We start from the raw sequence: 14,587 nt of genomic DNA, 5'->3' as shown, positions 1-14,587 counted from the left end.
CAGAGAGCCTGATGCGGGGCTCGATCCCAGGACCCTGGGATCATGACCTGAGCCAAAGGCAGAGGCTTTAACCCACTGAGCCACCCAGGCACCCCAATTTATGGTGTGATTTCTAAGTATTCCTTTCAGGTTTATCTTTTTACTTTGCTTATAGTGTTTGGCAACTAGGGAATTTTTTTATTTTTATGTAATGGGATTGCTTCTAATTTTTTTTATTGGTTTTGGCCCAGAACATTATGAAATGTTGCCTTTATTACATTCTATATGCCTGTGATGTGTTTGAATCTCTCTCTGGACTTCCGGGTCTGTTTTATTCATCTCTCTCTTCATCCAGCCTCATTGTAGTTTTTAAATTTGCTTCACTCTCTGATAGGGGAAGTCTCCTCTCATTGCAAATTTCCTGGCCTTTTCACTTGTTCATATTTCTATATTTTAAGATCAACTTTTTCTTTTCTAAGAAGTCTTGATGTTTTATGGTGCTGGACTTAAATGTAGTGATTGATGGGAGCAATGAACAGTTTTGTTGACACTGGAGTCTTCCTACCCAAGAATGGGCGCCCTTTCTAGGCAAGTAGTTTTTGGATGTCTTCCTGTACAGAGCATTTTAAAATTTGTTTCATGTAGGTATTGTCCAATTCTTCTTAAGATTATTTTTAGTTACTTAATATTTCTGATTGCTGTTGTATCTGCGTTTTTTCCTTCCATTAGCTCTTCTAGCTGGTTTTTCGTGTTTGAAGATGTTGGTTTCTAAGCTGAAGTTAAGAGATATTGAACGAGTTAGCAGCAGTTGGACTCCGAAACCTGTTATGCTACTTCATTCTGTTTTGCCTTATCATCTTCCTACCCTTGTTCTGTTTTGGTTCTGATGCTCTGCTTAGCTTTTCAGAACACCCGAAGAATTAGAACCAACCATACTATGAATGGGAATTATAGTGATGTATTCAGAGGGACATTTAAACCTCAAGCAGAAAGCTTTTGTTGGCTAGTTATTTTTATTATTCATTATCCCCCAATCATTAAAAAAATTTAGGTATTTTAAGTTAGTGTGATGCTTTGCTTCTTAGTCTATATTGAACTGTTCCCTCCTCTTAATTTGTTTGTGTCATGATACATTCTGTTCAGTGATAGTGGACCTTGTGTTCTCTTGCTGCACCAAAAGCCATCAAGTTTTGTTTTTACATTTTCTGATAGACTATTTCAGTTAACAATTTGGAAAACTTGGTTTATGTGACAGTGTTTCAGCCTGAGAACAATAATTTGTGAGCAGGAATGGTATTAATACTTAGAACTAATGGGATTATTAGCTAAGTTTCATAAAGAAAACAGGAGTCTATTAAAGTTTGTTTTGAGATGTGTATGTTAGTACTGCTGGGGTACTGTATAATTCTTGACTTTAATTTGAACATTTAAAAACCACTAGTGTTGAGAGTGCATAGAACTTTCTATTTCCCCACTCGCTCCGAATTGATGCATTTGAAATGAGGGTTGAACTCTGTTCTTAACCTGTTCTCCAAAGAAAATATTGAACTAAGCTAAATTTTATGTATCTTTGGTCTTTTTTTCCCCCTTATATTTCCTTAGAACTTTTTATTTGGAATTCTCTTTAATGACTTTTAACATTTCTGGTGGGTGTCAGAGCAAGTGTTAAAATCCTAAGCAGTATTTTGTCTTCTAAAATGTAGTTAAACAAAGCATCAGACTGTGACTTGAAGGAAGCTATATATTGGTATTGTAGGATTTAAAAATTGTTACATCAAAAGCAGAGAAATACCTGGTTTTCTTTATTTAAGTAGTGTATAAATGAATTGGACAAAGTTGGTAGAAAGTCCGAATGCTGTTCTCCAAAGAGCATTTGTTACGTTTCTGTGACTTACTGTGGAAAGGAGTTTGTGCATCTTCAAAGGGGTTATCCTTGTGGAAAGCTAATTAGGCTCTTTTTAGAAGACACAAAAATAGGCCAGTTCCTTAAAAAAACAAAAGTTTATTTACTGTGTACCAGAATCTGTGTTCCACCTGAGGAGTGTGGAGATGCTCATAGAGGAGTGCACACAGGGGCAAACCACGGAGGGTGTGTAGGTGCTGTGGGACCACAGAGGGTCCCTTGACTTGACCTGGGTGGGGACAGGCCAGCAGATGCAAGGAGGACTCTCAGAGGAAGAGTTTAGGTCTCTGTCAGGAAGAACTTTTAGAAATTTAGTGGTTTCCAACAATGGAACAAATTGGCTTGTGAAGTAGTGAGCGTCCTCTCTGGAAGTCAGGAGATGGATGACTGACCACATCCAGGCAGTTTCTGAGGAAAACACGCTGTGGAATGAGAGGCTGGGCTGGCCAGTCTTTTAGGACACTTGTAATTTTAAGACTTTTGTGGGTTTCAACATGAATAGTAAACATAAGGTATAGATAGACACAGTTTAATACTATACTATTAACAGTTTAATACTATCAATTTCATGCCTTGCCTTCCTAATTTAATTGCGTGTATAGAACATTTTGGATTTCTTCCTTGGGGTGGGCCCATGATGACTTGGACAGATAGAGCAATGGTTTCCCAATTGCCTTCCTAATCGTGAACTGTGACACCCGTATAGGACAGCGTATGCAGCAGAGTGGAAGTGTGGCCCCGGCCACTGAGCTCTTGGGCTGGAGTCTGTGTTCTCCCTGTCCTGGCTTGCAGCCCAAGCATAGGGACCCCTGTGGGCTCGCGGGGTGCTGGGGCTCTGGTGGCAGCTCTGCCCGCAGCGACCTGTGGCCCATTTTCAGGCTGGGGCTCTTTAGGAGCAAGTGGGCCTTGCCCCTGCTCTCATGTCTCCCTTCCCGTGGCTGGTTGAAGAATGATGAGGTTCTGGGTGATGGCACCCCAGAATAGAGGGGGCGGGGACCCCTGAATCAGCCGCCCAGGGAGGCTGCCCAGCGACCAGGAATATCTGCGTCGGGCTGTTACATGAACCTGTTTTGTTGGAGTAATTACATGTTTTTGTGTGTCTGTTTATTACAGCATCTAATTTGACTGTAGCTAATACATAAAGTTTAACAATTAAACAGTCAGTATCTCTGTAACCACCGGCCCAGGGGAAAGGGAAGGAGGCGGGGGAGGGGAGGGAAGAAATAGACTATTACCGCCCGGATGTTCCTCATTGTAACCCATCCCTTCCTCTGCAGTCATCACTTTGGTGGCATCCGGGATAATCATTCCCGGCTTGTCTGTATGGCTTTGGGACTCACGGAGGCATCCCCAACCAGTGTGGGTTGTCGTTTGTTTTTTGGAACCTTTTATGCGTATATGTTTTTATGTTGTTTATAGTCCTCTGAATGAATTCAAGAAATGTGTAGTTTCTTTTGTACAGCATCCTGTGTTGAATTTATTCCATATGTTGTGAAAAAAATCTGTAATTCTTTCCTTTTCATTGTTCTGTGTACTTTCCTATTGTATAAATATACCACAGTTTAGCAGTTTTACTGTTTGTTTGTTTGTTTGTTTGTTTTGAGAGAGAGAGAGAGTTGGGGGGAGGAGGAGGAACGGAGGGGGAAGGAGAGAAAAGAATCTCAAGCAGGCTCCACGCCCAGCCCCAGCACGGAGCCCACTCAAGGCTGGACCCCATGACCCCGAGATCATGACCTGAGCCAAAATCAAGAATCACTCAGCTGACTGAGCCACCCAGAAGCCCCAGCCATTTTACTGTTAATGGGCGTTGAGTTTTTTCTAGCATTTGGCTATTGTGAACCACACTGTTTTGAATATTCCTGTACAGTCTTCTCGTCCCCATAATACACCTCTCAGTAGTGAAGTGGCTGAGTCACAGGGTGTGAGTGTTTGGAGTCCTGTAAGAGAATGTACTTGTTTTCCAGAGCAGTCGTGTCAGCGTCGTGTGAGGGCCCATTGTCCACACCGTAGTCCGTGCTTGCAGTTGTCAGACTGGAAGTCTTGGCAAATCTGGTGGGTATTTAATGGTATTTTTTATGGGTTTAATTTATAGTATTTCTTAAAGATTTAAAAAGTGTTTCTATGCCTTGCCTTTGGGGCCCATCACATCTCCTTGGATTTGAGGTTGGTTGATGAGGACATGTTTCCCAAACATAGCTACACACAAGTTTTGCCTGCGGAATTAAAAAAAAAAAAAATCAGGTTCTGGTTTAGGCTTGGGGAATAAAACCTCTGGGGCAAGTATCCAAGAATCATTTCTTTCTTTCTTTCTTTCTTTCTTTCTTTTTTTTTTTTTTTTCCCAAGAATCATTTCTAACTAGCTGTCTGGGTGACGCTTACACAGCTGGATTTGCACGGGTAGACTGGAGCGCCGCACCCATGATGCTGGTGGTTCTATCCGCGGGGCCTCGAGACCCCTTTTTTCCTTGGCTACAGCCTACGTGCCTCAGTCCCTACCCCAGAAGTGTGGGGTCTCCCAAAGCCTGGCTGTTTACCTTGCGAGACACTGGCTGAGAGTGTAAATGTGCTATCTAAAAGCCATTAATACTAGAGGAAAGTAACATTAAAACAGATTCTGTATTCCCTTGATATGGAGGTAGCAATTGATATTTTGGGCCACTTTTGTTAATATGTTGAGGATCATAATCCTCTTGAGTTGCCTCAAGATTTAGAGCTTTTTACTCTAAACTTGTTGTTTTTTTTTTTAAATTCTGTATTAACTCTAAAGTCAATCGTTGCTTAGTTCTGATGTAATGTTAATTGGCAGAATGTTGTTGGGCATGTGTGGCAATTTAAGTACACATTTTTTCATTGGAGGGGAACATTTTTAAGTTTTTAATGTAAAGCATATCAGAAACCACAAATGTTGGCAAGGATGCGGAGAAAGGGGAACCCTGTTCCACTGTTGGTGGGAATGCAGGCTGGTGCAGCCACTCTGGAAAACAGTATGGAGGTTCCTCAGTAGTTAAAAATAGAACTATACCATGATCCCATAATCACACCGCGGGATATTTACCCAAAGGACACAAGAATACGAATTCGAAAAGATTGTGCACTGCTATGTTTATTGCAGCATTATTTACAAAAGTCTAACCTATGGAAGCAGCCCAAGTGTCCATCGACTGACGAAAGGATAAAGAAGATGTGGTGTAGATATTCAATGGGATGTTACTCAACCATAAGGAGGAATGAAATCTTGCCATTTGCAACAACATGGGTGGAGCTAGAGGGTATAATCCTGAGGGAAATAAGTCAGAGAAAGACAAATACCATATGGTTTCACTCCTATGTGGAAGTGAAGAAACAAAACAAGTGAACCAAGAAGACACACCAAAAAACAGCCCCTTGACTACAGAGAGCAAACTGAGAGGCACTAGAAGGGGGTGGGAGGGCGTGGGTGAGACAGGTGCTGGGATTCGCAGCGCACTTGTCGGGATGAGTGCTGAGCAGAGAGTAGACTTGTTGTCTCACTGTACAGTGCGCCGGAAACTGATGTGACGCCCTGTGGTAACTGTGCTGGAGTTTAAGTTAAAGCATCTGTCAGATTCACCAGTGGCTGTCCAGTAAAAATGCAGTGGGATCCACAAGTATTAACCATATATATAACTTCATGTTTTCTAGTAGGCACATTAAAAAAGTAAATAGGAACAGGTGAAATGAAGACATAAAATATTTTATATAACTTAGTCTGTTCAAAATATTTCAATACGTAATCAGTATAAAAATTATTAATGAGGTGATTTTACATTCTTTTGCGTGCTATATGATTGAAGTCTGGTGTGAATTTGATATCTCGATTTTGAGTAGCCACACGAAAGTGCTTATAGTCACATGTAGCTGGTGATCTCCCATCTGACAGCACAGATCTGTTGAGAAGATTGCACAGTGACGAGTGTATAAATTGATATGCATTTTGAACACCTCCCAGATCCCTTCCTTGTGTTCCAGGAGAGGGAGGAAATTTGAAGCATAACATTTTCTTTTTTTTTTAATTTTTTTTTTCATTTTTTTAGTGTTCCAAGATTTATTGTTTATGAAGCCTAACATTTTCTTAGCTACACATTGGCTAAAGTGTAGACACCCTTGGTAAAAATGAGAGAATGGTAAGATCAGGTTCAACTTTGGAACTAAAAGAAAAAGCCGAAGACAGAGTCACAAGGTCTGGATCCCAGATCTTCCATGCTTGCTGTGCCCTTTAAAGTAGAGATAACACTTACGTCACATGAGTATTGTGAGGATAACTTCGGCTGTGTTAAGCATGGTCACATTTATTATACAAAATAAGAAAATGTTAGTGCTCTGAGTATGAAGATACTCGGTTTAAGTACAAAGCAGACACAGATAAATGTTTTAATGCCTTAAGTAGAAAATTTGGAAATCTGGGTATGATCTCATTCAGTGATATATGATCACATTTGAGCTTTTTCCTCTGTTGTTTTTTTTTTTTAAACTAACTCCCAAAATAGATGGCTATGTGTCCGTGTATTCATGAAATAAATACAGTTGTATGTGCAGTGCAGAAAACAGAGGCTAGAGATGGGGGAGAGGAGGGGCACAGCAGGCAAAGGGGAGTGGGAGCTCCAGGCTTTGAGCAGTGGAGTGAATAAGTCACAGGAATAAAAGGCACAGCGTCAGGAATACAATAGTGAAATTGTAACAGCACCGATGGGGACAGATGGCAGCGACACTTGTGGTGAGCATAGCATAATCTTCAAGCTCGTGGAATCAGTGTCGTACCCCTGAAACTAGTGTTTTAATGTTGTGTGTCAGCCGTATCCAAAACAAAAAACAAAACTGAAGGGCACACAAGTCATAAAGAAAATTTCTATTGAATAAAACACCATAAACAAAGATAAAAGGCAAGCCGTAGGCTGAGAGAAGTTATTTGTAAAGATCAGTTTCAAATATATAAACAAGTCTTTTAAAAAAAAGTCACTGAGAAAACAACCCAACAGAGACCTGAACAAAGGATATAGAGAGGATACTGACTATCCAGTAAACATGAAAAATGCTATTTCATTTTTACTGATCACTAGTAATCAGTGGAAAGCCACCAGGAAAAAAGAGATATATGTTTTACATCCATTAGCTTGGCAGAAATTACAAGTCTGACAGTAGCAACTACCATCAAGAACGTGGGGCAGTGGAACTAGAATGTTGGTAGTGTAATCTGAAGTGGGAGAGAGATGCAGATCCTTTGAGTCTTTTACCGTTTTGTAACATTCAAAACATTCAGGGAGCACCTGGGTGGCTCAGTTGCTTCAGTGTCTATCTTTGGTTCAGGTCATGATCTCAGGGTTCTGGGATCAGGTCCCGCATGGGGCTTCATGCTAAGCAGGGAGTCTCTTTCTCTCCTTCTCCATCTCCCTCTGCTTGTGCGTGCTCTCTCTCTCTGCTCTCTCTCCAATAAATAAATAAAATCTTAAAAAGGTTTAAGCAATCAAAGCAACACAATACTTTGCAAATTACAGAGATGGTAAAAATATGAAAATACTCATGAGAGTACTAAATCTTAAGGCTGATAGTTATTCCTTGTGGGGGAACTGGGAGGAATAGAACCAGAAAGAGGGCTTTGCACAGGGAGCTTCACTGTGCATCCAGCATCGGAAGTACTGGGGTACTTCAAATCCACCGCTTCTCCATGACCTCCTTCTTAGGGGTGACCATTCTGACACTTTGATGCCTGGTTCTATGCATGTGCTCAGGGAAGCAGAGCGGCGTGTGGTGAGCGGCACAACCTGCGTCCCCAGGACAGTCCTGAGGGTTACAGGAAGTGGGCGTGTCAAGCTCACCGGCTGTTTGTTGAGCCCCAACAACTAGGGACGTGTGGCATCCATGAGTAGGTCATGTGGAGACCATGCTAACGTCTAGCACATTGTGGATGCACAGCAGGTCCGTAATTAGGACAGCAAGTATGTATATAATGAAGGAAGGTATACGTAGTTTGGCTTTTTCTTCTGTTCTTCAGCTTGTGCTTTTCACTTCCTAGACTGTCTTGGTGATCTTCCGCATCAGAACATACAGACGGATGCATTCTTTTAACCACATTTTGTTTTTTTAATTTTTAAAAAGATTTTATTTATTTATTAGAGAGAGAGAGATTGAGAGAATGAGTGGGAGGAGGGGGAGAGAGAAAAGCGTGGGGCTCGATCCCAGGACCCTGGGATCATGACCTGAGCCAAAGGCAGATGCTTAACCCACTGAGCCACCCAGGCGCCCCTTTCTTCTTTTTAATTATGTCTTTTCCTATTGACTTTTAGTTGTTTCTACGTTTTGAATATTAAAACCCTTTGTCATGTATCTCATGTATGCATTTTTTTCTTCCAGATGGTTACTTTTAACATTAATTTACCATTCTTTTGTTGTGTGGAAGTCTTTAACTTTTGTGTAGCAAATCTGTTTATTATGTAAAATTGATATTATTTATTATGTTATTGGTATTACTCAATAAGCTTATGTAATCTCTTACATCCTTGTCTAGGGCGTACCTAATTCTAGTTATCCTAGCAAATCAGGGTAAACTAGATCCTGGGTGGGGACAGAGTATCTGTAAATGTCACAGGCGTAGAACAACAAAGGTCTGTCTTGCTACTTGTCTAATTACGAGCTGGCAGGGGGCTTTGCTCCTGGCTTCTGGAGCACTGCAGATGGAAAGACAGCTCTGAAGGTTCTGATTGTGGTAATTACGGCTTGACACGCATCACTCTGCTCACAGCTTGCTGCCCGTGGCTTGTTGTGACAGGGAGCCGGAACGTTGGTGCCTGCCTCTGCCCAGGAGAGGGCCAGCCACGGTAGGCGAATAGCGCGAGTGACCGCCACGGTTGGGGTGGGCCGTTAATTCTTCTGGAATTTGTTTTTAAGTGTAGGAGGCAGTTCGTTGCTTTCTTGGTTTCTTTGTCTCTGAAACAGAGCAGAGTGCATCGAGAGGGTTTGTGTGGGGCTTAATGGGTAACTGTAAAGGGCTCAGAATTGTCATGTTAGTTTGGGTCCCGAGGAGCAGTTCGCGGAGCTCGACCTGGGGGAAGTGTCTGGAGCGCCTGGGTGGCTCAGTGGGTAAAGCCTCTGCCTTTGGCTCAGGTCATGATCTCAGGGTCCTGGGATCGAGTCCTGTATCGGGCTCTCTGCTTGGCGGGGGTCTGCTCCCCCTCTCCCCACCTGCCTCTCTGCCTACTTGTGATCTGTCAAATAAAATCTTTAAAAAAAAGAGAGAAAGCCAGAAGGGCCTGGAAGGAGGTGGGAGAGCCAGCCGCCTGCGGTCCGCGTCCTATGGACGAGGTCTGTGAAGCCATGCTCCAGGTCCTCGACACAGGTGTGCCTCCTTTCCCTACCACAGCCACCTGCGGGGAGCAGCCCGGGGAAGCGGGGCCGGGTGATGCCTGGTGATGGACTTCCAGGGCCCGCATGTGCCCGTCGGTCCGCTGGACACCTGCGAGGGGCACGGCCACCCCGGCCCACAGGAAAAGTGCAGGCACGTGCCAGCAGCAGAGCTGGTGAAATGGGGTGTGACTTCGTCTTTTCCAAAGAGTCCTTTCCCCCAGTCACATTGATCGATCAGCTTTCTTTCTGCTGCTGGGACAGGCGTCTTTCCTAGACGTGGGAAGTGCACGCTCCGTTCAACAGTGTCCGTCGGTGGCCCTGTTGGTGTGGCTTTCGAGCGGCGCTACCGGAGCCCTCATGCGGGTTCCACCTGTGGGGCTTTGTGCCTCTTTATCTGGGATCACGTCCTAGGCGTTGAATTTCTGAGTAAGAAGAAGTATGTTGTAAGTTTTGAGGACTGTTGTCACTTTCCTTGAGCGAGCCACACCGGGTGACAGGGTGCCGGTGGTGAGGGGCACCCGCTCCCCGGTCCCACGGCCACACTTTGCTGCCCTGATGACCTCACCGGCACGGTGAGGATGGGGATGGAGAGAGAAATTTCCAGATCTTTACTGGACACTGACATTTGTAAATGTTCGTGCTTTTTGCTTAATTTTCTGTTGAGTAGCTCAGTTTTCCTGTGGATATGTAAAAGTTCTTTGTATATTAAGTAAAAGACTCTTTTTTTCGATCATCTCTTCTGTATTTTCCCACTTTTCATTTGTCTTTTGACTTTTGTGTGTGTGTGTGTGTGTGTGTGTTTTGCCATACATGACTTAAAAATCTTTATATGGTAAGATCTACCAGTCTTTTCTTTCAAAAGGTCTGTATCTTTGAACTAGCTTTTCAACTACCTAAATACTTTTCTCCCTAGTTTTATTGAGATCTCAGTGACGTGCATGATGGTGTGAGTCTAAGGGCTGCAGCATAATGATGTGGTATATGGGCGTGTTGTGAAATGATCTCCGCAGTGAAATGACCTTCCGGCCCCTCCTGCAGGTTCCGAGTTTGCTGTGGATTCGGAGCTGTGGTGTGTGCTTGGGAAGAGGTGGATTCAGGCACGTCCTAGGTCACTGTCTTGGACCCTTCTCTCCCTAAGTGCGCTTACAAATTTATTTTGGGATGTTAATTATTTCTTTGAATCATGTCCTTAAAAATTAATCTTGTTGCTGTTACACTGCAGTGTCATGAATTACTGAGTAGTAGGCTTTTAACCTGAGTGCGTAGACGGGAACTTAGTGTGAGAGATCAAGCGGCGTCATCTGGTGTTGGAGAGAACACTTCCCTCACTGGCTCACGCAATACACGCTCCTTAAAGAGCGTCCTCTGAAACGTCTGCAGCTGTTGCCTTTATAAGGACTGTTTTGTGCAGCTTTTCATAAAAAGCTTTCTTTTGTATAAAATGAGGTGTGTTACCAGTCAGTCTTAGCGGAGCTTTCCCAGTCTTCCTTCTTTCTCCCTTCCTGTGCCCTGCCTGCCCTCCCACCTCACCCCCTCCCAAATTTCTGGGAGTGGTTTCTTTGAAGGCACATCAGGTCATGCGTGTATATTTTCAACAAAACAGCTTTCAAAAGAGAACAGTAAGTCTTCTTTGTCTAAATTTCTTTCCCTGAAAGAAACCTTGTAGAAAGGGGTGTCCTGTCACACGTCAAAACAAATGGACATGAACTCCACAAATCTTTTTTATTGTCTTTATTAGCAATGGGGTGGACGTGGCCAGTTGTCCATGTTTTTGTTAAATAGGATGGCAGTGTTTTGCAGATGGCCTTGTTTCTAAAAGACTTGTCTGCGGCAATCAAGTTTGACCTTCAGACATTCTCTGGAAGTAGAGAGGCAGCCATGGAACAGCCTAGAACCAGTCGGATTTGGATTTGAGAGTGGGGGCCACCTATTACTATAATTTACCTGGAGTTGGTTGAGTAAAATGGGGAAATGGCACCTTGTTTGGGGGATTAAATGAGATAACCAGTGTCAAGTACCCAGGACATGACATATCTCTAGACATCATAGGTGTGTGCCTTCTTTCTTGTTCTCTCTCCCTCTCATAATCACTGTCCTCCCCAACCCTAACCCCCATGAAAGACTGACTGAGGTATGGTTTCAGCTTGGCAAAGTTTTACCTTGAAGGCCTTTCAGAACAGTTGCTTGAACATCTGGGTATGTACGTATTCTAGTTTTTTCTACATAAGGTAGTTGTGTGGACTTACGCAACTGGGTGTCCTATAGCTTCTTTTCTGGATATGAATTGTGCTACGCCCTCCTCCTAGAGTTCCTGCCATTGTCTGACTATCCAGTCCTTATCCTCCCCAGCCCAGTCACAAGGCTCAAATGCGGGCTATATCTTGGGGCTGCTTCCCCAGGTCCAGGGCATGGAGGGCACCTCTGTCGACTTCCGCTGGCTCTGAGCCTTGGTGCTTAAATTGTCCTCTGGTTCTGTGTCCATGACTCACTCTTTTGGTTCTTTTGGAGCAGGAACACGTTTTGTGCATCTTTGTATCTCCTGTGCAGTTGTCCTGGCCAAACAGTGGATAATTTATTAATTATTCTTAAGCTCTTTATTTTAGACAGGTCACCTCAGCATTAAGACATAGTTTCCTTATCTATAAAATGTGACTTTCTGTTCTGGATTTTCCCCTTTTTTACCATGTTATCATTTATTAACAGCCAGTTGGCTTTCACATTCACTTGTCCACTTGTCTAGTGACCAGACCTGACAGTCCTCTGGCCTGAGCATCTTTTGAATTGGTTCTCTCCTCTCTGTGTCCTTGCAACTGTGGGCTCCTTTCTCAGGGAGGCTGGTATAGCAGCCGCCTGTCCTTGTTCTGTTCCTGTCTTTGCAGAAGGAGAGGATGGACCGCATCACTTTTTCATTTTAAAAATCTCCAGTGGTTTTTCAATTCTTACGGGCTCAGCTGTAAACCCCCCCAGTGTGACACGCAGAGCCCTCACTTTCCAGCCCTCCATCCTGACTCCCTCCCAGGATTCCATGTTGTGCTCATTTGCATTTTCATTTCTCATTGGTTCCTTCATGTTATTTTTTTAACTAACGTATAATGTATTATTTGCCCCAGGGGTATAGGTCTGTAAATCATCAGGCTTACACATTTCACAGCACTCACCATAGCGCGTACCTCCCCCACGTCCATAACCCAGCCACCCTATCCCTCCCTTCCACCCCCCAGCAACCCTCAGTTTGTTTTGTGAGATTTAGAGTCTCTTACGGTTTGTCTCCCTCCCAATCCCATCTTGTTTCATTTTTTCCTTCCCTAATCCCCATGACCCCCCAACCCCTGCCTCTCAAATTCCTCATATCAGTGAGATCATATGATAATTATCTTTCTCTGATTGACTTATTTCACTTAGTATAATACCCTCTAGTTCCATCCACGTCTTTGCAAAGGGCAAGATTTCATTTTTTTGATGGCTGCATAGTATTCCATTGTGTATATATACCACATCTTCTCTATCCATTCATCTGTTGATGGACATCTAGGTTCTTTCCATAGTTTGGCTATTGTGGACATTGCTGCTATAAACATTCAGGTGCCTGTGCCCCTTCAGATCACTACGTTTGTATCTTTAGGGTAAATACCCAGTGGTGTGATTGCTGGGTCGTAGGGTAGCTCTATTTTCAACTTTTTGAGGAACCTCCATGCTGTTTTCCAGAGTGGTTGCACCAGCTTGCATTCCCACCAACAGTGTAGGAGGGTTCCCCTTTCTCCTCATCCTTGCCAACATCTGTCGTTTCCTGACTTGTTAATTTAAGCCATTCTGACTGGTGTGAGGTGGGATCTCATTATGGATTTGATTTGTATTTCCCTGATGCTGGTGGTGTTGAGCACTTTTTCATGCATTTATCGGCCATCTGGATGTCTTCTTTGCAGAAATGCCTGTTCCTTCATGTTATTTTTGTGTATGTTTGTTTTTGTCATTTGTTTGTTTAAAATGCCCCTTTACCTAACTTTCCCACACTATTGGTTTTTACACCTCGAGGATCATCAGAACCTGTGGGTTGTTATCTCTTTTTGTTTTTTATATCAACTTTTAGGTTTACCCTGAAGATTTTTGATTCAGTGTCTGGAGTTAAGACCTGATCTCATTTTCTTTATCTGTAAGATGATGGTGTTGAAATGGATATTTACAAAGATACAACATTTTGAATGTCAGTGTCCCAAGAACGCTTCTGTGATAATTGCCACACTTTGTTAAGTGTATTAGACACTAATGAAAAGAGAAAGGGAGGAGAGAGAGAAGGAGGGAGGCAGGGAGAAACTCCTCAGATGGTTGTGGATGTCAGCTATGATTGGGAAACCCTGTCACCAGCCTTGTGACATTCATCCCTCTATGTTCTCTCCTTTGGTGAGGTGTTCTTAAAAACACTTTCTCATGTAACCTTTCAAAAGATGTTGAAGTTCCTTGTGTACCTATTTGCTTTTTTCATTAGATTCTAAAGTTGCCCAAGGCCAGGTCTGGGACTTGTGCATATTTGGGGTTCCTAATGCTTTGCCCATAGTAGATGCTCTCTATACATTTTTGGTGAACTCAAGGATATTCGAAAGGAAGGTTTCAGACTGTAAGAAGCTTTGCAGATGTGAGTAGTATTTATATCGAAAATAGCCATTTTTCCAATGTATTTACTTTTTGCTTAAGAATATATTGTTAGAACCCTTTAGGAGGGAAGAAGTGCTTAGAACCTGTTGGAATGACAGTTTGCTTGTATCGAGTCTGACTGTTTCGAAGAACAATGGTCTCTTAGACCAAGTACAACAATGTTCAACTGTTTTTCTCCTGGTAATGCAGAGAGAAGCACACAGTTGTGCTGTCTCTAGGCAGAGATGTCTCTGGAGATCTGTGGCAGCGTCTACATGAAGATGGTCTGATTGGTTCACACTGAGGCTCCTGAAACAGGGGTTTAGTTGTTTCATGGTTTTGGCAAGTTCCTCATGTGCAGTGGATTTTTTTTTTCCATGTCTTTAGATTTTAAGACTTATTTTCCTTAATAGTCTGTGAGAATCTATTTCATAAGAAAGAAATGGAGATTTTTCTTGCATCTTTAAATACCAAAGAGAGCTTCGTCTTAGCCTTTTCCGCGCCGCCTTGCGAGGGCAGAATGTTCGGGCGAGAAGAGCGGCGGCGCGGACGTCAGCCTGCCCCTGATCCCCAGGTCAGCACAGTGTCTCTGCGAGTTGCGGAGAGAGTGGGGAGCTGGCATGGGTGGACTTGAGGGTAAATGTGTTTCCTCACTGCTTGCCGAAGGCGCCTTCCGCTGTTGTCACTCGTCCTGCTGCCTCCTGAACCAGTCCCTGAGCG

The 14,587-nt window shown here is 43.3% G+C and overlaps 1 protein-coding gene across 3 annotated transcripts in view; it reads left to right on the top strand.

Moving 5' to 3' along the window:
* Positions 1-14,587, top strand: part of MBOAT2 (membrane bound O-acyltransferase domain containing 2) — a 119,930-nt gene that overhangs the window by 35,198 nt on the left and 70,145 nt on the right. The window lies entirely within an intron of this gene.

Source organism: Lutra lutra, chromosome 9 (genome assembly GCF_902655055.1).
Source record: "Lutra lutra chromosome 9, mLutLut1.2, whole genome shotgun sequence".
Taxonomy (NCBI): domain Eukaryota; kingdom Metazoa; phylum Chordata; class Mammalia; order Carnivora; family Mustelidae; genus Lutra; species Lutra lutra.
Note: the sequence above shows the minus strand (reverse complement) of the source record. Positions and strands in the feature narration are given on the sequence as shown.